The following is a 10,639-nucleotide window of genomic DNA, read 5'->3' as shown; positions in this document are numbered from 1 at the left end:
GTAGAAAAGTCGATAGTTTTGCATATGTTTCATCATTTTCATTCTGATGGGCGCAATTTTGTTGTGTGTAATTTTGTTGTCAATTCGTTTCATATATGTTTTGGCTACATTGCAACATGAATTATAAATGCTTGAATTTAAAATTGTAAAAGACAGCTAGAGCTAGCTCAACCCCAAAATAAGAGGAAAGACCAAGAAGCCTTTTGTGATTTTGTGATTGTAAATTAAGTCAATTGATCCCTCAATATTTTTTTGGCTTATTTTTAAGAAAACTAATGAAAAGGGTTTGAAAACTTTGAGTTTTAACGATAAGAACAAAATAAAAGGTAAAATAAATAGTATCAGGATTGACTTTTTAGTGTAAAAATATGGTTTTTCGTTAAAGTGAACAATACCAGAAGCTTTTCGTTAAAGTTCCCATTTTTTTATCTACGCCTTATGAAATTTTATTTTGATTTCATTTTGCTCCATGTGACCCAAAAATCACTACTTTATCTTTAAAACTCAAAATTTGTTCCGCTTTGACTTTTGGACTCTCTCTTCTCCCTAAAACTTATAAGCCGCATTGTGAAATATATGTGGGACCCAACACCAAATAAGGTTATGCTACATGTGCAATAAGTTTGATTATGCTACATGTGCAATAAGTTTGATTATAACTCTCCATTATGTGTTAACATTCAACAATCACTCAATCAGAGAATATTAAGTTTAAAAGAAATTGAAGAGATGAAAAAAAAATAAAAAAGAAATTGTTTAGCTTGACACACCCAAATCCCACATAAGAAATTAATATATCTAAGGCAATGTGTAGCGGATTTTAAGTTTTATAGAGTCGACTTTAAAGTTTATGGTGGCAAAATGGGACCAAGATCAAGTTCCAAAAGGCAGAGTGAAGCGAACTTTGAGTTACAGGGAGTGAAGTAGTGAATTTTGAATTACAAGGAATAAAATGAGATTGAAATTGAGTAGCAAGGGGCATAACTAAAAATAAGCGTGTTCTTTAAGATTTTAGTCAAGCAGAGTAACTTTCAAGATAAGTTTGACACTAAATCGGGAAATAAACAAACATATCAAGCAATTTGACAAAAGCATTCAAAAGTCATTGGAAGGTTTAACCCACTCCTCATCCTCTTAGTTTTTTTGTTTTTGTTTTTATATATTTTTTAGTACAACGATATTTTTATATTAAGGAGAAGCGGGAGTTCGGCTAAGCCACATAATGGGCAACCTAATTTGGTATCGAATTTGCCATCTATGATATTTGAATCTAAGACCTCTTACTTATAAGTAAAGAGAAGTACCACCAGACCGTAGTACTGAGTGGCCCCACCCAGTTAGTGTAGATACTATCGTTTGTTCCAGAAGAAAAAAAAAAGGGGAGGTTAGGGGAATATTTGGAAAAGACTTGGACAAGTTCTTTGTCAACGACTATGCACAAACAATGTTTAAACCCTAAATTCTAATTATTTTTATTTATAATAAAATTGAATCCAAAAAAGTGTTCTCTTCCACATGACAAATAATCTCTCACACTCGCTATCTTTATTTTTGACTATTGAATTTATATATATATATATATATATATATATATATATATATATAAATAGACTAGACTAATAGAGGTGTAAAATATTTCAAAAATATGTTTGTTTATCATTTAGCTTAGGAATCTTGTTCGTCAGCTCAAAAGACTTAGGGCGTGTTTGTTTGGCCACCTTAAGTTTCACTGGACTTGACTACTTGGGTAGGATTATTATTCTGTGTTTGGTGCAAGTCGGGATTGAATTTAGTGGGATTAAGTCGGACTCGTGCCGATTAAATCCTTCGTTAGCTGGGCTTAGCGAGAGCCCCGGAAAAGGAGGGGATTGCTAGTCCAGTTTCCCCGCTTCCCCTCACTTTGCCTCACCCCATGCCTGAGAACTTGCCCTCCCACTGTCTTTCTCCCCACCTCCCTCTCATTTGTCCATAAGATCTCCAAGTCAGAGACCCAGAAAACCCAAAAAAGCCAAAAACCCAGAAAACTCAGAAACCGAAAGTAGATTCAAAGGAAAACTAATGAAAAGGGCTTGAAAACTTTGAGTTTTAATGATAAGGACAAAATAAAGGGTAAAGTGAATAGTACCATGATTGACTTTTTAGTGTAAAAATGTGGCTTTTCGTTAAAGTGAACAGTACCGGGTGTTTTTCGATAAAGTTCCCTAGATTCAACCCCATTTCCCACCTTCGAGCCACTCATGCATGCATCCCGCCTCCAACTCCTAAATTTTCATTTTCGTTCTTGCTCTTTGGTTTGATTTTAAGATTTGCAAGGGATTTTGTGAGAGGAATAGAAGAGGCAGAGAGAGATTTGCAGTGAAGAGGAAGAGAGAGATTTGCAAAATCTTCGAATCTGAGACCATCCCAAATCAGATTATCACCCAGGGAGTTGGACAGGAAAAGAGGCAAAAGGAAGAGAGAGAGGGATTTGGACGGAAAAATGAGAGGGGAGGGATGCAGTGGACGGACAAAAAAAATGAGAGAGGAAGATGATTAAAAGCTTAACCAAAATAAATGGTTCTAGAAAGGAAAATGATAATTTAATAATAAAATATTAGTATATATAGATTAAATTAATGATAAAATATTGTAAATATAAAATTTAATAATATAATATATGAGTCCTGCTTTTTAGTCCGACACAGCACCAAACGCTTCACTAAATCAGTCCAGCTTAGTCTATTCTAACCCAGTCCAGCTTAGTCCATGAAGCTAGTCCAGTCCGAGATATTCTGGTGCAACAAACGCACCCTTATAGTTCAAGTTGTTAAAAAATTTATCTTATCTCTGCAGTTGAGATTATGTGTTCGAGTTCTCTTTCCCAATTCTTCTACCCTTTGATGTTTGTGGGGTGTGTGTGGATATCTAGTCACCTGGCAAAGCTTGGGCCAGCAAGTCATTGTGGATCGTTTTAAAAATTGGGCTATTTTTGAACAGTGGGTTTACTCTTTTTTATATTTAGGCCCATTTAAAGGGACAACGACTGGCCCAAGCCAGAAAATAAAAATGAAAAACAGACACAGAGCTGAATGAGATAAGCGAGAAGACGAAAGCAAACAGTACTCGTCGTCGTCCAGTCCAACTGTCCAACCAGCAGCTGAAAAGTTAACAAAAATGGCGGTTGGTCTCGGAAACATACGGTGCTCGTCCTCGTTCGATCATGTATCGGAGCTGCTATGTCTGCCGCCGTGTGTGCCGCTAATCGAGGGATCGAGGAAACCAACTCCAACACTGAAAACTCCTTCCTGCAACTTGCATTTTCACAATAACAATAATTAGTTCTTTGCTTGTTCTGATTAGTGATTAATCACCATACGTTAACGACTTGGACTTGGATTAATTATCTTATGTTCACGACTTGGATTAATTATCATAAGTTAACGACTTGGATTTGGATTAATTATCTTATGTTCACGACTTGGACTTGGATTAATTATCATATGTTCACGACTTGGATTAATTATCACTAGGAGGAGAAAAGATATCGCATAGTGCATACGGAGATTGGCATGAATATATGGAGAAACATGGATATGGCCTCACCGTTCTCCTTTCATGACTCCTAATTGCAAAGCATATCATTGAAAGAAATTTTGTTTTAATGTTTAACTTTTCAGTTTTGTAACCCTTATGAAATCAAAACAAAGAAATCAATGTATACGATAGACCTTACTTTTTTTCAGTACATTTATATTTTTACATTAAAGAGATGAGAAGTTCGGCTAAGCCACATAATGGACAACCTAATTTGGTATCGAATTCGTCATCCACAAGATTCGAACCTAAAACTTCTCACTTCTAAGCGAAGAGAAATATCACCAGACCGTAGTACTGAGCGACGATAGACCTTATAAAAACAAATAAAACATGAGGTTAAGGGATTAAATTTAATTTTTAATCTTATTTAAGTTATGAGTAATGTTACGGAAGACTAAATTTTTTAAACTAAATGGCATGAAAGCTGACAATTGAATTATTACTAAGTGTTGATTAACGTGCTTATTTTTTATAGGTGACACATTATTTATTTTGCAAATTAAGTCTACCTAGCATTGCTATTAAGTTTTGTTTTCTTTTTCAAACCAAACGATATTATCTATACTAGGGGATGGGAGAGTGGTTAAATCTCACAATGACCTAGCATTTATGCGGTTCAAATTTGCCTTTGGCGAGAATCGAACCTAAAACCTTTTACTTACAAAGGAAACGGAATACCACTAGACCGTAGTATTAAGTTGATTACTATTAAGTTATTAATCTAAAAGTAAGTGAGAAGTCTAAGGTTCAATTCTCTCTAAATGTGAGTTTGAACCACATTATTGTTAGCCCATTGTGAGGCTGAGACCACTCTCCCTCTTATTGCAGATAATATCGTTTGTTAAAAAAAAAGTAATATTTTTGAAGAATTATAATAAAGTTTTCTAATTAATTATAGTGGACCTCAATACTAAAGAGCTCACCTAAAACTTTGTCATTATGTTGGTAGGCCTCCTGGCCAAAACATTTAAGATGTTATTAATGAGAAATTTTTTAACGTGCTCGAAATACAGAATGGTATTCTACATGTTATTATATAAATGAAGAATTTATTTTTAAGTGTCATCATAATAATATGTAATGTATTAGCCTATAATTTGGACATGTTAAAAAATCTCTCATTTCTAACAACCATTCTTCCAAAATTGGTGAACCTGTATGCAAACTCCAAACTGTCCAAAATATCGTGTTGTTGAAAAGTATAATTGCTTTATAAATCTACATATATATATATATATATATATATATATATATTTTTTTTTTTTTTGGAAAAGTGGACGCCCATGAAGTTTTTTAGCAGGATGTGTGAAAAGCGGTAAGGTTTCTTTTTCAGACTTGAATTGTCTGCCCTTCTTATCCCATACTTTTATCATGTTTTTTTATATTATGTGATCATGGTTAAGTCACGTTAATATTTTATATTATTTTTTTTATAAAAATAATAAGACAAAAAACAATTAGAATATAAAATATTGACATGATTTAACCGTGACCACAGAAATAGAAGGACATGAAGAGAGTATGGGATGGGGAAGGCACTCAATCCATATTCTTCTTTTTCTTTGGCCAGTTTTGACAGCGACTACTTGTAATCGGCTAGAAAAGCAGCGAGGTTGGTTTTTCTCTGGCCAGTTTTGACAGTGACTTGTTTTAATCAGTTGGAAGGTTTCAACTTTCAGGCCATGCAAACACCTTCTACTGTTTGAAATAGGATTTTTTTTTGTTTTTTTTAATCTCATTTTAACTTTCAGGCTATGCGTATAATCAACAAGTTAGACAAAAAACGTTCGGCGAAGGAGAATTGGTTTGGTAGACCGTACTACCTGTAGGAATTAAAGACCCCAGGTTTGGCAAGTAGTCACCGAATTGGGAAGGGCCATTCGTCATTCATAAGGTTCTCGGCAATGGGGCATACCACCTTAGAGATCGAACTGGAATTGTCCACAAGTTGCCAATCAATGGAAGGTTTTTAAAGAAATATTTTCCAGTCACTTGGGAGATGCGAGAATAAAAGTCCATTTCATTAAGTTTAGCAAAAAAACAAAAAGGTGTACAAATATGGTTGGTCGATCAATCTACAATCGAATAATTCTAGGGTGATGAAGGTAGAAGAGATTCAAGAATAGCCTTCAACTCCAGCCACCTTACCTCACCCATCGTGACCTCAGCTTGCCGATTTCTCTTGTCCATCTTCAGTTGCTCGACCTGCTTCATACTCACAGCGTATTCGGTTAAGCAAGATTTACCGCCCGACTCAAAATTCTTCGCAAACTCGGAAGCAATTGCCGATCTTCAGTGTTGAAGTTCGGCAATTTGACGATCAAGGTCGGCCAGGGTCCTTTTTTTAGCTTTTAAAACTTCGACCTTTGGGCGAAGGGCATCTCAAACGGCTGTTGCAGCTTTCAAGTTATCGTCAGCCCGAAGAGCTTTCGCGAAAATACTGAAATAATCTCGGGTTCGTCCCAAGGCAGAAGATGCTTGAGTGATAGCCTCGGTGCTCAGTCGTCCATCAGCTCTGAGATCATTCAAACATGCACTCACCGAATCAAGACTCTAGCGCTCGAGGACTTGCGAAGCTGAGAGAGACAAGAGCTCATGCAACCGAACAAGAGCAGTTGAGTCGGTTGGCTCAATTGTAGTTGTCGAAGAGCCAGCCGCCCTTGAAGTACTCGATAGGAGAGCATCAAACTCGACTTCCCATGAAGGCTGCACATAAAAATGAGTTTAGGCGCAAGGTAAATAGTAAAAGAAGGTAGCAGAGAGGATTTGTTTTAAACCTGTCGATAGGAGACTTCGGCCATGTCCTCAGGTTCATTGCTCGAACCTAGAGAGCTTAATGGCCGAGCCCAGTGTTTCAGACTGCTTCTTAATTCACGCAGCCGATGGAGGTTATCTACGTTCGATGGCCAATGAGGTGGCCAGGAAATATAAATAACACCCTTCGGTGCGTAGAATTTTCGGTGAAATGAATAATTGGGCACCTGACATTTAATATTTTTCCCATCTTAGATTTGTTATAACGAAATTGACAAGAGAAAGTAGTTGAGTCTTACAAAAGCTGAGGTTACTTCTTGAGAAGGGAGGTCAACATCCTGGTCTTGCGGGTGAATTGGAGTTTTTTACGTCGCCTCAGGTTCATTCATGGGTCTTTTCCCACGATCGGCTACAGGATGATCAACCGGGGCGGCTGCCTCAACCACGGGATGAGGATCAACATGAGTGTCGATTGGTCGAGAGCGCCTCGCCGGCAGAATTTTGTCACTCTCGTCATCCTGAAACAAAAAAGTTATTAATACTTTTGAATTTAATGAGTAAAATGGTTGACATCGTCATCATACCTCTTCTAAGATTACCATCGAATGTTTTGGATTCTTGGAGAAATTCTCCCTAATCGAAGGGGTTGTCTCTCCCAATACAGGTACTTCTGTCGACCCTGGAGCTGCAGGCGAGTCGACCAATGGTACGGCAACTGGCTCGACCACAACCTTGGGGACTTCAGGTATTGGTTGAGCCTGGGTTATCGGGCTGGCCGAAGAAGGTTGATTCTCCGCGGAAGCCTGAACAACGGGAGCGGAAGGAGAGGTACTAGGAGCAGTTGTCCTAGTGGTGTGGCTAGAGATAACATGAATATCCCGTGCTCCCTTATTCGCCAATTTCTTGACGAGTTTTAGGGGACGGGGAGCTTCACATGCCGTCTCGACGTCCAGGTAAGGTCGTTTGCTCGGTGTGTTTGGTGCGGCAGTTTGGTTTTCTTAAAGGAAGGGACCGATTTTTTCTTAACCACTGCCGAGACGACCACGTCCACCTCTTTCAGTACCCGAGCGCCTAAGAAAGCGAAATCTCGTTAGCAAAACCATTAAAATATTTGAAAAACAAAGGTAGAAACAAGGATTTACCTTAGGACGCCTCGTTGGATTGAGGGGCGGAGTTTCTCTTGGGCCGGTCACCGAAACTTTTGTTGACTACTTCCTCGATCGAAGAGTAAAAGAAGTTATGAGTGTATTCTTCCCACTAGTCACCGAAGGTATCGGTGCCGAGAAATTCAGGAACAGCTGGTTGAAGGTGAAATTTCTTACACCGTTCCTGAAATTCCTTCTCGATGTCTCTACACTTCCGTTCTGAGGAACCAAAGACGTGTTCGCGGTCTAGAAGGAAGCGAGAAAAAGTAGAAGCATTAGGCAACCTTGAAGGTAGCCGAGCTGTCGGGCGGCAAAGTGGGGGTGGTAGACTTCCCAACTTGCTCGGCGAGCATCGCAACTGAGGGGAAGGTAGCAAGTTAACATGAACGACCCCCAATTTTGACGAAGATTGGTGTCTTCGCTTTCACTCCAAGTCGACGTGGGAAGTTTAATGGAGTAAGGGTATTCTTGACGACGACATATCAAAAATTCATTATCAGAAAGGACATCCAGGCCGAAGATGTGTTTAAAGACTTATTCGGCTCGATGAGTGGGCGCTGGTCGGGAGGCCAATTGAAGGTCAAACGCTACAGTAGACAGGAAGCCAGAGACTTTTGGCCGAAGTGTGGAGAAATAAACCTGCAGCCAGAGTTAGAATACCCAGAGAGGTTCATTCTGGTGCGGGTCGATCTTGTTGATGGTCGTTTCTGCCAGGCAATGAAGAAGGTTGGCGAGGATGGCAGGACTGAGCACTAGAGAATGACCACTAGACAGGGCTTTTGCCACCGGCATATTCTCGACCAAGCATTTATTTGACTTGGTACAACAGATGAACTTGTTGTACTAGTAAAACAGGAAGGCCTCGTGTTCCCCCTTCTGTAGACTTACCTCCTCTCGACCAGCAAAATGGAGGATAAGGGTATTATAGTTCAGAAAATTCTTGTGCAATTTCTGAACGTCTTCTTTTGAGGGCTCTTGACCTTCGTGGCTTAACGTCTCGACGACCCGATCGTCGAACATCGCCTTGAGGTCAAGATTGGATGGGCATCCAATAAGGGTGGCATCGACCGGAATGCTATAATGAGGGTTCCCGATAATAACCGAGATGTCGAGGATGGTGGGAGTTATAGGGACAAATGGAAGGACCATGATGTTGGTGGCCGAACACCAGAGGTGTAGAGCGGCCATGAGGAGTCCATTATCCATTAAAATCTCCATAATCGAGAGCTTGATGGCATCGTGGATACCAAGAGCATTCCATTCTTTACTGAAGAATTTTTCCATTCGTAAGACCCAGGCCACCCAGTTCGCATTAGTCGACGGCTAAGATCCTTGGGGTTTTGTCTGGCACCACTTCGACCAGTCGAATCCCTGCAGCAAACCTGCCAGGCAGTGTTTTTTAAACAGGTTGGTGATGGATGATGGCACTGTGTCTTTGAAGAGTGGGCCCAGAATTTGATGAGTAGTGTTCAAGTCACCTTCGAAACGCAAGGTCTTGATGGCGTTCTGATCAATGAAAGCTTTGCACTTGTTGCACTCGGGGGAAAATTCTGTGACAAAGGAAGCCATTGATGAAAGCTTAAGGTTTTCTGGGTTTTGAAAGTTTTTGAGAACAAAGTGGCGAGAAAATTTCAAAGGTTTTGGAAAGCGTAAGGTACAAATAAAAGGGATCCGAGTATTTAAAGACATTTAAGGCAGAAGGCTAAGCGTTTGATTTTCGAAATCAAGGATGGAATCGAGCGGGAGAGTTGGTAATCATTGTACATGCTTAGAGAATCAAGGCGAAAAGACTGAGGTTTTCAGGGATTGAGGACGCACGATGGCGTGTTGCAACAGGTTTAATACAGAAAAGACGTTTCGGCGGTCGCACGTTTTCGAGGATCATGATTAAGGGCTGCTAGGTTAACCAGGGGGTTGACATGTGGCAGGACAATTAGGAAATCGAGATCGTGGGGTTATGTCTCATAAATGCGCATGGTGGTTTTTCTCAAGAGAAGTCCATGATTATCTTTAGGATGGTTTCGCTTCTTCAAGGTCGAGGCTCGTGCCAAGGAATACAGACGGACGACCTCAGAAGCGAGGGGGCAATGTGTGGGCCCAAAAATATTGGTTTAGGCCAAGTTTAGAATTGTTCTCGGCCCAGAGGCCGTGCGTAGAAGTCAACGGGAGGTTATTCGGTTCATGGGCCGCATAGTCATAACTAATCGTATCCCATTAGGAATCTGGGGGATGCAAGTGAGTCTTATTACGAGAAGCAGTCTCGACAAGATAAGGAGTTTGAATATGGCCTAATGACGGGTTGAGTTCAGAATCCTGGTAGGAGTAGGACTGGCCGAGATAAGGACGGATCGGGGAAAAGAGTTCTAATTCGAGAATGATTGGGATTTAGTACAACATCGCTATAAATAAGGAGGGAGGACATCGAACAAAGCCCCTCCAACTCAACACATAAACTGCCCTGCACAAACCCTCGCTCTACGCGAAACCTGTCAAACATCTTGAGATATTTTTATTCTCTTTTCCGCCAACGCATCTTCATTTTGGATAAACAGCACTGTGAAGGCAACCGGTGATACCTTCAGTTTGGATAAACAGCACTATCGTCGTAGAACCAGCCGACCGCGGAACATCTTCAGTTTGGATAAACAACACTCCGTCGAGGCCTACTGGTTATTTATCTAAGTCTCAGTCAAGAAGGACTTTCGGGTTTTTATTGGCAGAGGTCATCTCATTAGCCTTCTCGGCGAAGTGAGGTGATACTAGGGCTCAACACATTGAATGCCGAGTTGTCTTATGATTTGATACTCACAGGTAGGTTTTAGAGTTCGGCATTCTGACGGCCGAACCACTATCAAGACTTATATCTGTTTTGAGTATATGTGCCCCTATACTTTGGTGTTGATTTGGCGTGCTTATACTCTTACGAATATAATCACTGTGACTGAATCCGGCGGCGAGGCAGAACTAGCAGGCTTGTCTTCAGGCTCTAGAATCCAAAGGTCAAGACGTGTTCCTTCCTCGGCCGCAGTCACACGATCAAGAAGTCAGCAGCGCACCCAACGCAACATCAACAAATTTTACTCATCCGCCGAGCTCGACCGACGAGTTGGCACGTCCTGCATACAACCGAAGGACGTAGTTAGCTTATTAGTTACTCAGCCTGC

This window comes from Malus sylvestris, chromosome 7 (assembly GCF_916048215.2).
Source record: "Malus sylvestris chromosome 7, drMalSylv7.2, whole genome shotgun sequence".
Taxonomy (NCBI): Eukaryota; Viridiplantae; Streptophyta; class Magnoliopsida; order Rosales; family Rosaceae; genus Malus; species Malus sylvestris.
The sequence above is the reverse complement of the archived record's forward strand: the minus strand, read 5'-3'. Positions refer to the sequence as shown.